The 18740-nt window shown below is 53.1% G+C and overlaps 1 long non-coding RNA gene across 1 annotated transcript in view; it reads left to right on the top strand.

Annotated features, from left to right (window-relative positions):
* LOC125927391 (uncharacterized) overlaps positions 1-18740 on the top strand; it is a 293134-nt gene that overhangs the window by 165515 nt on the left and 108879 nt on the right. The window lies entirely within an intron of this gene.

Raw genomic sequence — 18740 nt, 5'->3', positions numbered from 1 at the left:
CAGTGGAGGACATGTGCTTGTTGTGTGATGGGTTGTTTTCCCTGTAGAAACTTTTCTGGAAATAGAATGTGTCTGTTTTTTGCCGATTATTTGAGAGGTAGGTTCATTTTTAAAGTAGGAAAGAGAAATTGAAACTCAAAGTTCTGGGGCACCTGGGTGGCTCAGTGAGTTAAGCATCTGACTTCGGCTCAGGTCATGATCTCACAGTTGATGAGTTCGAGCCCTGTGTTGGGCTCTGTGCTGAGAGCTCAGAGCCTGGAGCCTGCCTAAGATGCTATGTCTCCCTCGCTCTCTGCCCCTCCCCCTCTCATGCTCTGTCTGTCTCCCAAAATGAGTAAACATTAAAAAAAATAATATAAAAAGGAAAAAAAAAAGAAACTCAAAGTTTAGGTCAAAATTTCTGAAGAATTTCACAGCGTCTAATAGGAGAAACACACACACTAAAGGAAACACACACACACACACACACACACACACACACACACGAGATGCTCCCTGCCTTCAGGATCTTACAGTCTTAATTGCATTTGCCAGATGAACTCTTCATTAGGGTTCCTGAATGAATGGATAATGCTGCCTGTCCTTCACCCTAATGCAAACATTTCCACCAAGTCATGGGCAGAAAAGTTGGCTAATGGTGATTAGATCCCCTGCTACAGGGGATGGGCCTGGGTTCAAGGGCTTATCACCTGGGGACAGAAGGCAAAGATGGAAGAATTGTCACTCAAAACCAAGCAGGCCCCAGGGAGAGAGGCTGTGTTCCCATTTGCTCTCTGACCACCCCCTTTCAAGGGCAAGAGCATAGGACGGAAAAGAGAGGGGCAGAGATCTATGTCGGAGGTTCACTTTCTTTGGGAAGAGGGGAAGAACTCAAAGCCCACCCCCTCTTCTCACTTCGTACAAACAAGTAAAATTAGAGTTTGGGGCACAGTGGATGCCATCTGTGGGCTGCGGTCACCAGCACCAATGTTAGATATTTGAGAGATGATAGGACATTCAACGGAGAAAAATCAGGCAGTTCAGGAAATAACATGTTCAGTGTTCTACCGTGCTTTACAGTTTTAAAGCTGCTTGTTTGAATCTCACGGCCACAGCGGGAGAAGGTTTTGAGACTTCGTTGTTACAGGTGAAGAGACCACGCTGAAGGGGTCGGTGACTTGCCACAGAGCGTACCCCATGAGGACCCTGCCCTCCATGCCATGTTCCGGTTTCTCTACGGCCACCTCAAGGAGGGACTGAAAACGAAGCCGTATCAGCCCCAGGTGGCTGCTGTAACAAAACACCCCAGATCTTTGTTGTGTCCATGAGTTTTTCCATTCACACCTCCATGGTATGTGAGGCAGCAGTGGTGGGGGCAGAAGGCTCCTTTTCCTGCAGAAATTTAGGGACTCTGACTCCTATTTTAGGACACAGCAACCTTAAAGAGAGGCTGAATGGCACAGCCTCCGGCTTCAGACCGTCTGCACCGAAGCATCCCAACCACCCTAGTCGTCAGACCTCTCGGAAGTGTAGGAAGACCTCTAGTCGGTTGCCTCCGTGGGCCTCAATTTCCCGATCTTTAAACTGCTTCATGGGGTGGCAGCAAGGTGTAAGTGAGTTATTGCAGGCAGAGCACTGAGAACGGTGCCAGGGACTCAGCACTCAGATGACCCGGGGGATCTGCTCGCCAGTTCAGTCAGCGTAGGCTCTACGTACACGGAGCCAGTGGCCCGCCTGCCATGACTCTTGGCCCAGATGATCTCTGTGCCTGGATGGGAAGAGAAACGTCAAGTGTGGACTCTGCCACGGAGTCTGTGTTTTCCTGATGTGCCATGGCTTCGCTGCTTCTCTCTGGCTGTGAGCAGGCTCTTTGGCCTGTTTGGTTTGATACTGGGGATAGAGCTAAGCAGCTGGCCGGGGGTATTGATGTGGGTGATGTCTGGACCCTGACTCTAGGAACACTGATTCTCCTTCCCAGGCACACTCACCACCACATTCCCGTCATCCCACCGTACTACCAGTCACGCTTTCTTCCCCAGAGGCCAAGTTCTCTCCAGCATCTGTCCGTGGCCTCTGCCGACTCAGGGGCCCCTACCAAATGCCCGAATGGACGTGCACGTTGGGTACCCAAGCCCCTTTCTGTTGCCTCTTGCACCGGGGCAGAGAAGAGGTGATTTCACGAGCCAGACCGCCTTCTCCCTGTCTCCACACCTAGACTTCAAATCATACCCCTCTTCCGTCTCAGACCCCTGGCTGGGCGTGGCTGTAGCTGGGAGACCTCAGTCGTCCAGGATTCTGGCCACAGCTCAGTCTGTTCCGTCTTTGACGACTCTCCTGGCACCACTGGAGAATGGAAAAGCTGGTCTGTTTACAGGACACGGGGCCAGAGCAGCATTAAAAACTAAGGGGCAAATAAAATGTGGTAAACAAATTTCCTTTCCAGTAAGGATCACTCCTTTCCCCCATCCCTCCAACACGAACCATTTTCCTCCTGTGTTTGGATAAACTTTCATCCTGTGCAATTACCATTCCCAGGGAGGGGCCGCCTATTTCCGTTGGCTATTTATTTTGATTTTGACCATTCCTCTGCTTTTTGAGCATCACACACCTAATAGTGAAGAAAATACGCTCCCTATCAGGACAGAGGGAGCAGCTCTACCCTACCCTTCCTTCGTCCTCCCGAGTTTCCCCCTTCCTTCCCGCTGCACCCTCACCTTCGGATTTCATTCACTTCAGGGTATAGACACGGGGGACGGTCCGCGCTGGCCAGACGCTGCTCTCCTCCAGGAGAGCTGGTAGCATTAGTTAAGTGAGAATCAGGAAGGAGGGAAGGAGGTGAAGCAGAGGAGAGGAATGGTTTCCAGGAAAGCTAGAACAGATACAAAGGGGTTGTGTGCGGGCTGACCACCTCTCTACACAAAGCTCTTCGAATCCCCCTCGTGAGTTTTTATGTGAGCGGAAAGCCATCGAGCTCAGGTTTCCTGACCCCGGCAGGTAGCTTATCGTAAAACAGTTCATCCAGAGGGGGAAAAAATACCTGGTTCCAATACCTTGTTTCAGCACTTAAATTTCGTTGTTGTTGTTGCTGTTCTGAATGAAAGGAGAGAGGAAAACCTTTTTTTTTTTCTTTCTGGCTCTGAAATACATGAAACTGCGGGGGCGGGGTGGGGACACCAAAAACCAAATCCCCCCGAACCAGTTTGAACGATGATTATTCTTGTTTATAGATGCACTGCATTAGTAAGGGCCCCAATTTGTGTATTCTAGACCTACCCTCTGCCCTCTGCTGTCCTGGGTTGGCGTGAAGGAGGAACACCCCACGCTGTCAGCGATATGTGTGGGTGGTCCCCACTTTCTATTAAAGTTCGCTTCGCTTTCTAAATCCCTTGCCTTTGCCCGGTTGGACGAATCGATATTCTTGGAGGTGCTGAATTCAGAGAGGCCATGGAGAACAGAGTGGCGTGGCTCACGGACAGGTCATGGCATCGGTTTGACTCCAGATTCCGTAAGATTGAACTCAGTGGAGGCTCCAGGAAGTGGCCTGGGGTGGAGGGCAGGGTCTGCTGCACCCCCACAACTTCCCGATGGGCTCCCACCGGCCTCCTCTGTTCTTCCTGACTGCCCACCCCCACACCGGACAACATCATAGAGCTGTCCCAGGGTCCCCTGACCTAGGCTTGGTACCGGGGTTGGGAGTTGGTGGCATGATAAAGGGGAAAGCTGGACACCCCCCTTTGAGGTATGCGGGCCTCCTTCACAGCCCTGTCTCCCGAGGCCCGAGGATTCTTATTCCAGAAGGTCTGAGGGCCTCACTAGTGAAACCTGGTTGACGAATGATTTCCTGGTGTGCGTGCTGAAGAGTGAAATACACAGAACCACGTGCTTTACCCAGATCCCCAAATGTGCCACTGTTGTCGTGCTGCGTAGGTAGGAGCTTTGGGTAGACTCTTCCGGAATGCAGGAGGAATGTCTGCAGACCCCCAGTCTGGTGCCCAGTCCTCCTTGAGAGCAACAGGAGACCCTAAATAAAAAGTAGCACGCAACAATCTAATGTAAGACAGAGACTACAGTGGTCCTTGTTCTCAGATGTTGGTTTCGGGAACACTGAGGTGCAGGTGGGTCAGTGGAGCCCCCAAGCTCACTCAGCAAACTAATGGTGAGCAGTGATGGGAGCAGGCCTCTGAATCCCTGCCTGGAATAGGATCACCTGGGTACCTCCGAGGGTAAATGCAGGGACAGGAGACCAGAGGAGGCATCCGAGATGCCCGAGAGGAAGGAGGGGTCCAGCCCAGGCAAAGTGCTGCAGAGGCAAAATCCATTTGTGGTGGCTTCGCGCCTGCCGTCAGGCTTGGGCGCTCCGGGGTCAAGAATGCTTTGAATAAGAGGCGCTGGGGGGAGACCAGCCCTCCATGGGGGACGCCGGGCTCTCCAGGGAGGAGAAGACTTCATCCGGGCTGTGGCCCCATTCTCAGTTCCGCTCTATTTAGAACACTTTTTTTGTGGAAAGCAGATTGCTGAGGAGGGAAGCAGCAGGCCAGCGGAAGAGGATTCTGCAGTGCTTCCAGAGTAGGGGGTTGGGGGGAAGGCTGAGAGAAAGGCCAGGACTTGGAGCCGGCAGACTGGCCCCATAGGATTCTCCCCTTCCTCCGTCTCTCTGCCCGTCACCCTCCTCCAGCCCAGCAGCCCATCTCCAGGCAGGGCTTATGGAGGCAGAGTAGAAGCGTCTGAAATTATTTCTACTTCGACAGGTGAGACAGGCAAGCAATGCTTTGAATTCCATGCATCCCTGGAACAGAAAGCCCCATTGCAGTAAACATGCCCTCTGTGGTGTGCACTGTTGAGTGGGACTTAGCACGCCTGCCTGGCTGCAGGATGGCATTATGACGTGATCCTCTTCTGGAAACGTGGGCGGCCTGAGTTAAAGGCGATCCTGGCACATCATGGACGTGCTCACCGGCGAAGGTGGCATGTGAGGCGACTGACATTTTGACTTCAGGACTCAGTTGATCCTCCCCCGGGCCCCCACCCTGCAAAGGGACGGCTGTGTCAAATACAGATTAGGTCCTTGCAGACTCCGTAGGCCGAGTTGGGGGTGGCCAAGGGGTCTCTGAAAACAATGTCTTGAAAAACCATTCCCCGATCCCCTACCTTCTCCTTCGTCTTTGCCTTGCAAGAGAAGCCTGGTGTCTGAGGAGTGACTCTCACTGGCCCCATACGCGGCTCACTTTGGAGCCCAGTGAGACTGGTGGCTCTACCCACTGGACTCCAGTTGGCATCTGGATGTCCCTTCTCCGGAGACTTCTTCCTTGAAATGGATCCTAGCTTCCCAGCGAAGGTGACTTTGAGACCGCTGGTGACTGTTTCCGGAACTTTGGAAGTAGCCTAGCTGTGTGCTTGCTAGTTCGCTGCTAGGACCTCCGAACCGACAAGATCCCGGTTGTGTCCATCTCGGTGCCGACAGGTGGCTTTCTGCTGAGGTCCTGGTAGCACACGGCTATTAACAGCCAGCAAAGGTTCACATGCCTGAGATGCTACATTCCTTTCCAGATGGCCGGCTGTCTGGCCCTCTGAGCCTCCACCACGAGCTCATATGTGACTTTCTATTTATTTTTGGGACAGAGAGAGACAGAGCATGAACGGGGGAGGGGCAGAGAGAGAGGGAGTCATATGTGACTTTCAAACTCAGCCGTGCTCCTGAGTTTAACCAGTGGTTCTTGACCAGCGGTGGTGTTGCCCTCTGTCCCCAACCCAGGGGCCATTTACACTGCCTGGAGACATTTTTGGTTGTCATCGCTAGAACGGAGGGTGCTGTTGGCATTTAGTGGGCAGAGGCCCGAGGAGGCTGCCAAAAATCTTACAATGAACTGGACAACACCCCACACTGCACAGCGTTACCCAGCCCCGAATGTCAATAGTGTTGGACTTGAGAAACTGTGCTTTAAATCTCCGCTGCAGGCTTGAACCATGTGCCAACTCTGGGCCCCGGCCCCCCCACCCCCCTCCCCATCACTTTATTTACCAAAGGGGGAAAATATCTGTTATTTTTTCCGAGTGCATTTCCACCTGTATCTTATCAAGAACGACCAAGTTCAGCACACCCTTGATTAGTCACTTCCATTAACAGCGTTTACTTTGGGGTTTGTGTTTATTTTTGAGATGTAGTCTCCTTCTCCCCGCCTTCTTCCTTTCGCACCAGTGGTGTGCAGCCAGCTTTCTGGCACCGTCTTGTCCACACGTTCGTCGGCCATCCATAAACCCCTCCGGCCAACTTCTGAGGACATCTCTCCCCCTCCCTTCCTCCAAGGGGGTTGTGGGGGCAGGGAAGTCTGCAACTATCTGAGGTTCTCTTAAAGCGGCAGTTGTCTTCCCCCACCCCCCAATTTCTCAGATGCGCTTGAAAATCCTCTTCATTAGTGACTCCGTTGGCCAGCTGACCTGTGACAAAGCTGAGACTTTATTCCTAGCCATCCACATTCCGTGAAACCAAAGACTCTTGGTGGTTTTCTGCATTGAGTCAGAGGCAAGGAGGTTTTTGCTTTGCCGGGTCCCTCCTGTTTCCCTGCACCCCTCCTCTCCTCACTGCAGGCTAGTCTCTGGACTATATTTAAGTGTTTCTGAGTCATAGAGAACACTGGTGCCTGTTCCTCGCCACTCACCCACCCATCCGCTCTCCGAACGGCACCTAGCACTCCATCCTCAGTTGGAGGGATTTCAAGGCTTATGGCTGAGTAACGAGGAGCTCAGAGAGAACTCCATTCCGGCTTTGGACGTCTTGCTCTTTGCCTGAGCATGGCCCCCTGCCTCTGCTTCCCTGAGCTCCAGCAGCCAGAAGCTCCCCAGAGGTGACTTATAGACCTCTTTTTTGTTTTAGGAAAGTTTTTTTTTTTAATGTTTATTTATTTCGAGAGACAGAGAGCGAGATAAGGAGAAGCAGAGAGAGAGAGGGATACAGAGAATCCCAAGCAGGCTCTGTGAGTCAGCGCAGAGCCCGACTCGGGCTTGATCTCACTAACTGAACTATGAGATCCTGACCTGAGCCGAAAACAAGAGTCAGATGCTTGACTGAGCCACCCAGGCGCCCCGACTTTTAGAACCTCTTAGCCCATGGGGTCCCTCTCCATTCTGGTGGGTCTCCTTAGTGTTGCACAGAAGTCCTGGCCGGATATTTGCAAAGAAACACCGGCCCAAGTTTGCTTTGAGGCAGGCACCCGGCAGGGAAGGCCCAGAGTACCCTTCCTCCTTCCCCCACACTCCTTCCTGGGACATTTATTTGAATACCACCGGGGAGTGGGTCACTTTGGGGTATTTATTTGTTTAAGCATGGGTGGTTCCTACAGAGGAGGGTGTCAGGTTTCAAGGTTGGAGGACCAAGGCAAACAGAGAGTGGGTGGTCTGGAAAAAGAAGTGGGCAAGGGGCAGGGGGCGAGAGAACCCATTCACCCTTTTATGTTTGTAGGTGGAAATGCTGAATGAAGCGTGACCTGACTTGTGACCCAGTTATCTCTGTCTATAAGAGCAACTTCGAAGGGGGGGGGGGGGCGTGTGTCCAGACTCTCGGAGCAGGCTTTTCAGAGACTGTTGAAGAGTATTTGGAAATCATGGGGTATTTAGGGGCAATACCTCTTAACTAATTTATCCTGAGGGTTCTGGTGGTTCCCAGATCACCTTGGGAAGGAGCAGAAGTGTGCAGGCTGGACTGCAGACCCAACTCCGCGATTCTGGAAGATTCCTAAAAAGCTGGGTGCAGGAGTGGAACAGCATGCCAGTGTTGACCAGAATGGATGTTCCTGCCTTGTGTCCCAGGGCTCGCCTCTTTTCTGGTTTAAAGTAACCAGAAAAATCTCTCTGATTAGTTTTTTTGTGGTTCACATCAGGCTAGACTGACAGAGCTTGGAGTTTGACATTTGGCAGGTCACTGTCAAAAACAAAGACAAGGTGAAGGAAGACCAGAAGTGGAGGTGACATGGCAGCTGTCTGGTCCACGATATCCTGAAACCCGGCAGCCATGAGTAGCGGCAACGTCGCGTGTTGTCCCTAAGGCCATTCCAATGTCCTCGAGTACAGGATTGGCAGGGGCAGTGGCAGGCTCACCATTAGTCTCCACAGATGGGATCCTAGTGCCCTGGAGGGTCTGCCAGGAGGGTACACACCAGGGCAGGTGGGGGGGACATGGCGGTATCCAGTGAATGACATTGTTAAATACGAGAGATGCAGGAAGATAGTAGCATGTGGCATTGGCTCATGTCCTACCAAGGGAAAGAGGAGGTGGGGCTGACAGAGGAATGTGGAATGAGGTCAAACACCAGCAGTCATCTCCACTGTTCCCTCTGGACAGAAAAAAAAAAGACTATCACTAGATGAATAGCTGTACCAATTGGAAACCTTGTTAAAAATTGATGATGTGAATACCAAAGTGTTTAGGGATGAAGGGTCTGGATGTCTGCAATTTACTTTGACGTGCATTTAAAAAATGAGATGGGTTGATGGATAGATCCATGCATAGACCCGTGACGAAACGACCATAGCAAAGTCTCGACGATCATAGAATCTAGGTGGCGGGTACGTGGGCACAATATTTCTACGTGTTTGAACATTTTCAAATAAAATATTGGAACAGAGCGCCAATGCCTGGGCCACCCATGGTGATTTCGATCCAGTGAGATGGTGACGAGATCTAGGAATTTTTCAAGCATTGCAGGGAATTCTGATAATGAGCCAAGTTGGGTCAGGCATCTGTGGAATACATTGGTGTACCTCCAACTCGGATGTACACAGGAATCCCCAGGAGGTTCTGTCAAAATGCAGAGGCTGACCCAGCAGGTCGGGGGGTGGGGTGTGGGGGGTGGGCCTGGGAGTCTTTACTTCTCGTAAGCTCCACAGGTGATGCTGATGCTATGAGTGCATAGACTCCACCTTGAGTAGAAGAAAGAAATGAGAGGGTCCTCCCTTGTTCTCCCCATCTATGTAGTCCGATGGGTCTCAACTTGGGCTTCGCGGTGGAATCATCTGGGGAGCCTCAAAATAAACTGATGCATGAGGGTCTCACCCCCAGAGATTCTGGTTTCAGAGGTTTAAAAGCTCCTCACATGATTCTAATGTGCAACCACTGACTTAATGTCATGAAGTGAATCCATGGAATATTGAATTTTAAGAAATGAGGTTTTGCACAGAAAAACACCAAGGACCCTCATCACCCAGGTATGCAGAGTCTCTTTCAACAACAGCGAGAGACTCAAAGCCACTCCCCGCCCTGGAGTCCACTTCATTCCCATCATAATGAGAATTCTTAGAAGCTGGCATTTATTAAATGTCAGGTGCTCTACTTGGTTCCATCATTGCTCTAACCTGGTGAGCAGGTAACACCATTCATTAAAGGTGGGGATGAGCTTGATTAAGTGGCTGGTCCAAGGTGACCCAGCTAATAAGTCTTGGACAAAGATTTGAACTAGGGTCTGCCTGATTTCAAAGCTCGTATTCTTCAGCTGTCATGTCATTCCATTGTCTTGAACTGTGCCAAGGTGTTGGAAAACTATAGCCTGTGGGTCAAATCTGGCCAGCTGCCTGTTTTTATAAATAAATCCCCCCCTTTATTTCTAGATTTTATTTTTTTTTAATTTTTTTAATGTTTATTTTTGAGACAGAGAGAGACAGAGCATGAACAGGGGAGGGTCAGAGAGAGGGAGACGCAGAATCCGAAGCAGGCTCCAGGCTCTGAGCTGTCAGCACAGAGCCCGACACGGGGCTCGAACTCACGGCTCAAGAGATCATGACCTGAGCCGAAGTCGGACGCTTAACCGACTGAGCCACTCAGGTGCCCCTCTAGATTTTATTTTTAAGCCATCTCTATACCCAGCATGGGGCTTGAACTCACAACCCCAATATCAAGAATGGCACACTCCACCGACTGAGCCGGTCAGGCACCCCTGTAAATAAAGTTCTCCTTGAATGAAGCCATGCCCCTTCATTTATGTATTGTATCCGTTATCATGCTACAGTGACAGAATTAAGCATTTGTGACGGAGACCCTATGGCCCCAAAACCAAAAAGATTTACTATCTGGCTTTTCACATTAGAAGTTGGCTGACTTTTGATGGATTGGTGAGGCAGCTGATGCAGAGCCAGGGTGCAATCTTTGGCTGGGCTCCAAGCAAAAGGAATAGCCTGTGGAGGATGAACTTGAACTCATGATCACTGCAGCTCTGTTTCTGCTCAGACTTTTCACTTCAACCTTGTGGCCTGCGTTTCGCTCCGAGGGTTACTTGCTTCCTCTCGACATATTTTATTTTGATGCCAACATTTCTGATCTGTTTTCTTAAGAGCAAGAGGTCTTGATCCCAAAGCCCGGGCCATCACACAGGTCTCTGTGGAGTGGGGTGAGGGAGGCCAGCTGCTGGCCACCTCCCCCTCCCACACTGTGGGGGGCCTTCGTGGAAAAGCTCTGAGCCCTGCTGCTCCTGGGAGGTGGCAGCAGCTAAGCGGCTTCTGTCCCAGTCCCATCCCATCATCCATCCAAGGAGAAACCCTACCAAGAGGTCAGGAGGGCAGGGGGAGGGGAGGAAATGCCAATCAGTCCATCAAAGCCCCACCCTCCCATGGCTTCTAGCTTGGTGAGCAGGACCTGAGGACCCTTGGCCCACCCCCAGGGGCTGAGGGCAGGGCAAACAGGGGAAGTGCATTTGGTAATGATTCTAGATTTCCTGTTTGGTTTCTGCCCAGGGGGCTTTGGGATATGCTAACTTGTATTATGTGTGTATACATGCGTGTTTTGTTCTTCTTCTCCCTGCCTTTTTTTTTTTTTTTTTTTTTTTTTGCTAGTTTTCCTCTTCTAGGGCTTGTTTGCATTTTTTTTTTCTTTTTTATTATTGTTAAATGGTTTGGGGGCAGAACAATGGGCCAGTTCCCAGCCTCCTTTGGGGAAAATTTGTGGAAAAGGAGACATGAGAGGTAGGGAGAGGCTAGGATCTCTGGCCAGGGTGCCTGGGGATTAGGCTTGGGTGTCAGATAGGCTTGGGGTATCCTGTACCCCTCGGACACACATCATAGTAAAGCTGTAAAGAGCCTGTTTAGGTAAACACACACTGAGTGCCTACTGTGTGTATGGGATACAAAGGCACAGGCAGAAAGCCCAATCTCGCTTTTAAGAGATCAAAGGTGAGAGAGAGAGAGAGAGAAAGAGAGGGAGGGAGGGAGAGAGAGAGAGAGAATGAGAGAGAGAGAGACTTCCAAGTAGTATAATAAGTGGAATGGCAGAAATAGGCAGGGATCAAGATGGGGTTTTGCAGGGGGCGGGGGGATGTCAGGATCCTTCTCTTCCAAGCAGGACTGAGCCTTAGTGTTGAAGGCAGTGAGGGCACCTCTCACCAAACAACCCTCCAAGAAGTCGTAAGACCCAGCCTCACTGCTAAGCCTGTCCCAGCGATGCCCAGAGCAGGCGGACAGCCTCAGCAGCCACCATTCGCTCTCTGGGATCCAAGCCTCAGCCTCTGCAAGGCCAGGAGGCTGGGTCCCTGGGCTGCTTAGCCTCAGGGAGCCTGGCGCTCCTGGGGGAAGGAGCCTGCAATTCCTTGGGGGCACGGAGGTGATCGGCCTCCTTTTCATGAAGTGAGGACTTTGATCTCTCCAATTGGGCAGAAAGAGAGAGCTCTCCTTTTCAACACCTTCCAATATTTTCCGCCCTTGCTGTGCCTGGCCCCACTGTCACCTCACCTACAGGGAGACAGGATGTGTTTCCAGCTGGGCCCTTTCTCCTCAGGATTTAGACTTGGAGTGAGTGAAGCTTATGATACTGATTGTGGCTGTGGCCGCGTGGCTTAGGTTGCCCTGAAAGGAGCAGGTGGAGGGGGGGGGGGGGCGGGGACACAGGGTTCTCCCTTGCTCTGCTCAGGTTTGCCCAGAGGCTGGGGGCTGAGAGATGTGGGGCTGGGGTAGCTCAGTACGCAGGACTGCAACTCAGCGGGTCAGGCAGGAGTCCATTGCTTCTGAAAACCCCGTACAAGGCCAATCTGCCTGTGTCATTCAGCCATGCCTCTGGGTTTTCAAGCTGGTGGGGTTGTCATCTCCCCTCTCGACCTCCTGTCCCCTCTCACCAGTTGTTCTAAATACTAAATGGTTAAAAAGGGAAAAAAAGGAAAAAAAGAAATCTTGGGCAGGATGCTCTGAGGTTAATGTTTCCGGTTTGTGTGTGAATTCGCCACCTGAACTTGTTTCAGAATCGGGCAAACCCGAGCAGTCCGTGAACTCTGAACTGAGGGAGGGCAGAAAAACAAATAGAATGCTTGCCTCCGTGTGCAACTCAGAAGGCCCAGCCCATCGGGCTGGAGCGCGCCCGGGAGCCTTTGCTACCCCCATCTGACAGCATGTCCTCAGGCAAGCGGCTTTCAGGGACTCCCCCCCCCCCCCCCCGCCACCGCCCCCTCCCCCTGCCGCAGATGCATGGTGGGGCTGAGGTGCAGGTGTGCTTTGCTTCCCGTGAGAAAGAGTGTGGCACAGCTGGGTGCCAGAATCTTCTAGAAGTTCTGGGGTTTCCCCAGAAATGAAAGGATCTCAGAAGCAAATGGATTTCGGGTTGCTTTCCCATCTATCAGCTCAGTTTCTCTGAAATTTCCTTTCACACAGAGTCCCATGCCCAAGCCCCAACCTTGTAGACAGGAATGCCACATTTGATCATTTTGCCAAGTGAGGATTCTTGTTGAAAGGTGAATAATTACCCCCCCCCCAATTGATCTCTTTGGAGAATTCATATACATATATGTATATACATGGTCTGTAAACATACACCTTTTGTGAACATACATAACGTATAGTTTTACCAAGGACTGAAGCCCCCTATGTGCAATACAGCTGGCCCCCCAAGATGCACATGCTGTGCCTGGAAGGGTGACCAACTTGTCCCGGCTTGCTGGGGAATGTTCCTATTTTAAGCCGGGAAGTCCTACATCCAGAGAACGCCCCAGACTGGGGCAAATTGGGAACTCTGGTTGCCATAGAGCCGGGCATTTGAAGTCGATTATCTCACATCCTTATGACGACACTGTGCATTAGATGGGTCTGCACAGAGAAGGAACCGGAGACAGACATGTCGAGTGAGTTTCTCAAGGTCACACGCCAAGTCAGTGGCTAGGGCAAGGCCTACACTTAGGCCTCATTCTACAAGCGTGCATTTTTTATGGGGACACCTCAGATCTTGCAAATACAAGTGGGGAAAGCCCTGCTGAAGATCCAGAATGATGGGCTGTGGCTCCTGGGGTTGGAAAAGGGAGGGCAAAGCCAGGAGGAGGAGGAGGAGCCAGAACTCCAGGATCTCCAGCTTGGCGTCCTTAAGGAGGATGGAGGACTTGCCTCGAGGATGGTTGCCAGGGCCTTCTACAAGGAAGGACGCGTGAAAACTCCTCTCTCTGGTCCGGCGTGCAGCCCTCGTCCTGCAGCCCAGCCCGTGAGCCTCCTTATTTGGCACGAGAGGAGCCGCGATTGGAGACGGGAGGATTTGCTGGGAGCCCCCCTCACAGGAGCAGCCCGCATCCCTCTCCCCCTCGGCCCCCAGCCCCATCCCAACCCATCCCCTTCTGCTGCCCCAGGGGCTTCCAAATAGGTTCTCCTTGCCTGTCGGCCAGACCTGCTGGGCCTGGTGAGCAGAGAGAGGGAGAGCTAATTACTGTTTTCTCTTTTCAGTGCCCGTAGCTCTGCCAAATGAGGATCCCCATTCTGTAGGGACCCTAATCCTCTGCGGGTGCCCGGAGGTGCCGCACGCAGATTTCCATCTTGCTCATTATCGTGGGCCCTTTTCCAGAACGCGTCCGGTCCTGGCTTCCGGGACTCTGCCTGCCACGCACACCTGTACTTCCTGTCGCCTGCCTCCTGGAGGAAGGGGTGCTCGGTTTTCCGGGGGTCTCCTGATCCCCAGAGTGGAGCTGACAGGAAAGCAGGCCAGGTCATTCCACCGACGTGGCCAGAGGAGCAGGGGCCCTCTTGGGAGTTTCCTAGTTTAAAAAGAAAGGGATGGCGGAGGACTGGGGCGTCAGTGTCCTGGAGGACAGTGGTCTGGGGTAAGCAAGAGTCACAGAGGACGCAAAGGCCAGCAGGAATCAGACTGGGGAGAACTTCCCGGGCTGCTGTGCCGCATCCTAAGGGGAAAAGCATAGCTCCTGTCCATGCAGCTGAGTATGGCTCCCGGCACCCCCTGTCCCAGCCCCCTCTGCCCCGATCCCGTTCCCATTGAAATAATCACAGGGTAGGCCCGGCCTGGTAGCGTTGTCATGACAACTGTCTAATTTCTTTTAATCCCAGTGTTCCTTCCTAAAGGGACCTCCTCCAACCCCCGCTCCCCCCTGCAACGTGTTTTAATTGTAATAACCCCTGGGTTTTCGGGAGGTAATGACCGTGTGTGGGGAGCCGGCGTTGGCCTGGCCCCATCCCCAGCGTGGCCCGCCCAGCGGCGCCAGGCGGCCCCTCCGCCTCCCAGCGGGAGTCCTGGAGGAGCCCAGGGCAGGCTCAGGCAGGGTCTGCCAAGGGGGTCTGCGGCCTCGGCAGTGCTAATGAACGCAAGCCGGGGGAGCCTCAGCCCTGCGGGCTTCGTGTCCCGAGGACATTTTATGGCACACCACCCCTTACCCCCATCTGCACACTTTCCCCCACCTCTGTGCACACCTTGAAGGGAATCCACGGGCCATTACTCTGCTCCGGGCCCCAGCCAGCCACGCTGCTTCAGGGATGTGACCCTGAATGTGTGCTCATATCCCCCGGGGTCCTGTTACGATGCAGTTTCCAAGTCTCCATGAGGCCCAAGATCCTGCATTTCTCACCACCTCTCGGGGGGACGCCCAAGCTGCCTCGCTCCAGACCACGTTTTCAGTAGGAAGAGTCTGGAGCACCCTTGTCCAACAGATCTTTCTGCAGAGACGGAAATGCCCCATATTTACACTGCACGACGTATTCGCTAGGAGCCTATTAAGCCCTTGAAGAGTTGCTATAGCACCACTGAGGAAGGGGACTGTCAGTTGTATCTAATGGTCACGCATTTAAATTTAAACAGCCACACAGAGGCTGGTGGCTACCATGTTGGAGAAGTGGCAATGCTCGGTGAAGGCCCCGACTCTGCTTGAACCGTCTCTGCAAAAGGTGTCCCTCGGATGCAGTCACCTGGCCGGCACCTGCATCTGCTCCCTGGACCCTTCCATTAACCCTGCGCGGCGGGGACCCAGCCCCTTTGCTCCACACATGCTCCTCTCTGGCTTCTGTCCTGCTGAAAATGGACCGCAGAGAAACGAGCATGAGATCTGGTGGCCTTGCTTGGAAGTAAGAACCTGAAGTCTGACCAAAGCCTGCAAAGGTCTGCAAGGCGCCCGGCTCTTCTGGGAAGCCCGTTATTTTCGAAGCGGCGCTGAGGTTCCCCGGGCCGCTACGGGCTATCAGACACTGTCTTGCGACTGCTCTTTCACTGCTAATAACTTAAGGGACAGTTTGGGATTGATGCAGTAATGCTGCGGGAGCTCTCGGCCCACATTTGCTTCCATTATAGCCTTCCCATTCGCACGCTGAAATATTAGATGTTCAGTTGGGAGTCCAACAGCAAAATATTTCTGAAATTGTGTGTGTGTGTTTTTCTTCTAATTTAATGTGCCAGACAAGCCTCCCTGTAATTAAAACCAGAAACAAGGACCAGACTTAGACAGAGATTTGAAGGCTGTAAAATTCTAGGACAGGTTTATGTAAAGCAATTAAAAAGGGAGTTAAAAATTGTTAAAAAATTAAACACTAATTACTTTTTTTTCTCCTCGCATTTCTGCTGAGCTGTTTTGGCCGTGGAGCTCGAAGGGCGATATAAAAAGGAGAAAGTTTTGCCTCGTTGCTGTAAATCATGTTCAACAAATGCTTCTCTGCGTTTTGCAGCCGAACCCATCTGCTCTCAATTAGCCTAAATCATGCCTTTTCAATTAAACGGGCTTAGGGAAGTCTGGTAGCGAAACGGGCATGTGTGTGTGCATGCGTGTGTGTGTGTGTGCGTGCGCGAGCGCATGTGTGCGTGTGTGTGCGTGTGTGGAGGGGGGCCGGGAGGGGGGTGATTGTGGAGGGCGGGAGAAAGGTGAAGTCTGATTTCAGGCTGCGAGGTGGAAATATCTTTTAAAAGGTGTGATCCTATTTTAGTGTTTTCCATATAAAATGGGGTATTATTTGCTGTGCTGCGGGGAGCAGTGAAGGGGGAAAACACCGTGAAGGAGGTGAGCCTTGAGAATTGGGAGCAAATTAATTCTCGTGAGCTGAGTGTGCTGCCTAGAAGACACGGCGTGGGGGACTCCGGGGTCGGGAACAATGGCTGCGACCGGGGGCCCGGGGGGTTCACAGACAGAGGCTTCCTTGGAGGGACAGGGGGCTGAAGTCCAGGACCAGGTGGCCTGTGGAAACACGGAGCAGGGAGGGAGGGGAAGGTGCTGTTGTCTTTCAAAACAGAGTAGACTTCTAACACCGGGGTGTCCTGGGTGTGGTCCTGGGAGGCCCCGTCTCCAGGGACTTCCTGGGGGGTACCTGTGTCCGACTCCACTTTCCTTTTAGAGACCCACAGGCCACGCGGCTCTGCGTCCTGTGTCCTGGTGGGTTGTGGCTCCCCCAGAGGCCAGGGCTGTTGAGTTTAGGAGCGGCGGGACGGGAGTGTTTGTGTATCTTTGCACGTGGGACCCCTCTGTGTGCTCACGCGCCCACCTCTGGCTTCCCAGCCTGTGACGGTCCCGAACCTTCCCAGCCCCTGGCTCCGTCCCAGCGCTCGGGTTTGCCAGGTGCGGCTGCACCTGACTGACGAGGCGATGCTCCTGGTGGCAGTTTGCGGCACTCGTGTCCGACATCCTGTGGCCTCCTCTCCCCGGAGGAAGAAATGCGTTTGCCTTGACTCAGCTTGGTTGGAGGAACTTGTATTCTCTCCTCCCGTCCGCGGTGGGAGGGGCGACAGATGAAGTGTGTGGTCTGCTCACGAGTGTTTATTTTTAGTCACCCAGCCTCCTCCCCCGCTGGTCCCAGCTCCCTCTGCGGGACTGCCCTGAGCAATCAGCAACCTGCCTGCAAACCCGCAACTTGTTTGGGGTTTCGGAGGGGGATTTGGTAACGGAAGGTCTAGTGACAGGAGCTAGGTCTTTGACATCCAGGCTGACGTTGACGTTAACTGTAATACTAATAACTGTAACACTGATTGAACATTTACAGTGTTCAAGCACTGGCCTAAACGTTTCACCCCAAATCCCTCATGATCAGCCTCACCGTCGAGCTCTGACGATAGACCATCCGTAGCTCTATTCTTCGTTAAGAGGAAGCTACGCCACAGAGAAGTTACGACATTGGCCCAAAGTCACACAACTTGGAAGCCCAGAGCCGGGGTTTGAACTCTGCTCTGTGCCTTTGACTTCGACACGACATGGCCTGTTAGAGTCAGTGAGGCTCTGAGGGTGTCCGTGCTGTCTGCTGCTGTGCTCCCGGGAGGAGGGTGTCAGGGACCAGCGGTGGTCTTGGGTATGATGGGTAGAGTTCTGACTTTGGAGTCAGGCACACCTAGGTTCGAATCCTAGCCGTACCCCCCGCTACGTTGGTAACTGCTTCGGTCGTCACTTACTGTCTCGGCCGGTGTGTGAAATGGGGCAAAGCCTGACCTCCTCCGAAGGGTGATATTTCACATGTGCTGAGTGTGCCCAGCGTGGAGAAGACACTCCACAAACAGTGGGCTCTTTGCCTTCCTTCCTGGTGGCCTGATTCCATGAAGCTTGACCTGGTTTCTCTCTGGCTCTTGGCCTGTGATTTCCTGTAGGATACAGTTTCAGGTCTCTTTCCAAGTGATTCTCTCTAAACAAGACCCGGGTGGGAGCAGGTCCACACCCCTCCGAGGACTCTGGCCACGAGAAGCTTTCCTTTCCCCAGGAAAGGCCACCTCCGGAACCCAAGGGCTCTGCCCTTTGGGACAGCTGGAAGGAAAGAGTGAGGCCCGTTCAACCCCTGTTCTCTGTCCACAGCTTCTCAAGGCTGCCTGGCATCCCATGGGCCGGGCAGAGGAGGGCAGGGCCGCCTGGCCTGGTTCCAGAACAGCCCAGCAGGCCCAGCCACACAGACTGCCCTCACTCTGAGCCCCTTTAATCCGATGGCTGAGTGCAGTGATCCGTGCCTGGGGCTTCTAGGAGCCTCCCCGAGCCAGGCACCAGTGTTCCCAGCCATCTCCGAGGGTGGCGGAGAGGTTGCTGCCTGGCTCCAGGGAGCTGGCAGGATGTGGGAGAGGGATCCAGGGGCCAGAGGCTTCAGTTGGATACACAGAGGTGCCAGGACCCCTGGGAGGTCCTGTCCGGGCCACGTGAAGGAGGGTGTGAGCTGCCCGTGCGACAGAGTGCCCGGTGAACACAGGACGGGTGAGCTGGGGGAGCCCACTCTGCACGTGCCGCTTCCTTCCCGTCCCGGGCTCACCATCATCATCTTCCCCCCGAGGGTGGCACATGGCAGTCCCCAGGCTGAGCCCGGATGACCACATGGTTGAGCCTTGTTCTGGCCACCCACTCACCCACTCCCTGTCCTCCTGTTCCCTGATGTCAGGACGAGCTGAAAAGCTTTTCTGATCAGCAGAGGTGTGAGTGAGGGTGGAAGGGGGGCTTCTATTCGGGCAACATCGTGCATGAGGAAAGCAGGGGCCCTGGTGTCACATGAAGCAGGTTCCGACCTCAGTGCTGTCACTCGGGGCTGGTTGACCTTGGGCAAGCCATTTAGCCTCTATGAGCCTCCCTTCCTTCGTCTGTTAGCTGAGG

Source organism: Panthera uncia, chromosome E1, assembly GCF_023721935.1.
Source record: "Panthera uncia isolate 11264 chromosome E1, Puncia_PCG_1.0, whole genome shotgun sequence".
NCBI classification, from domain to species: domain Eukaryota; kingdom Metazoa; phylum Chordata; class Mammalia; order Carnivora; family Felidae; genus Panthera; species Panthera uncia.
The sequence above is the reverse complement of the archived record's forward strand: the minus strand, read 5'-3'. Positions and strand labels throughout refer to the sequence as shown.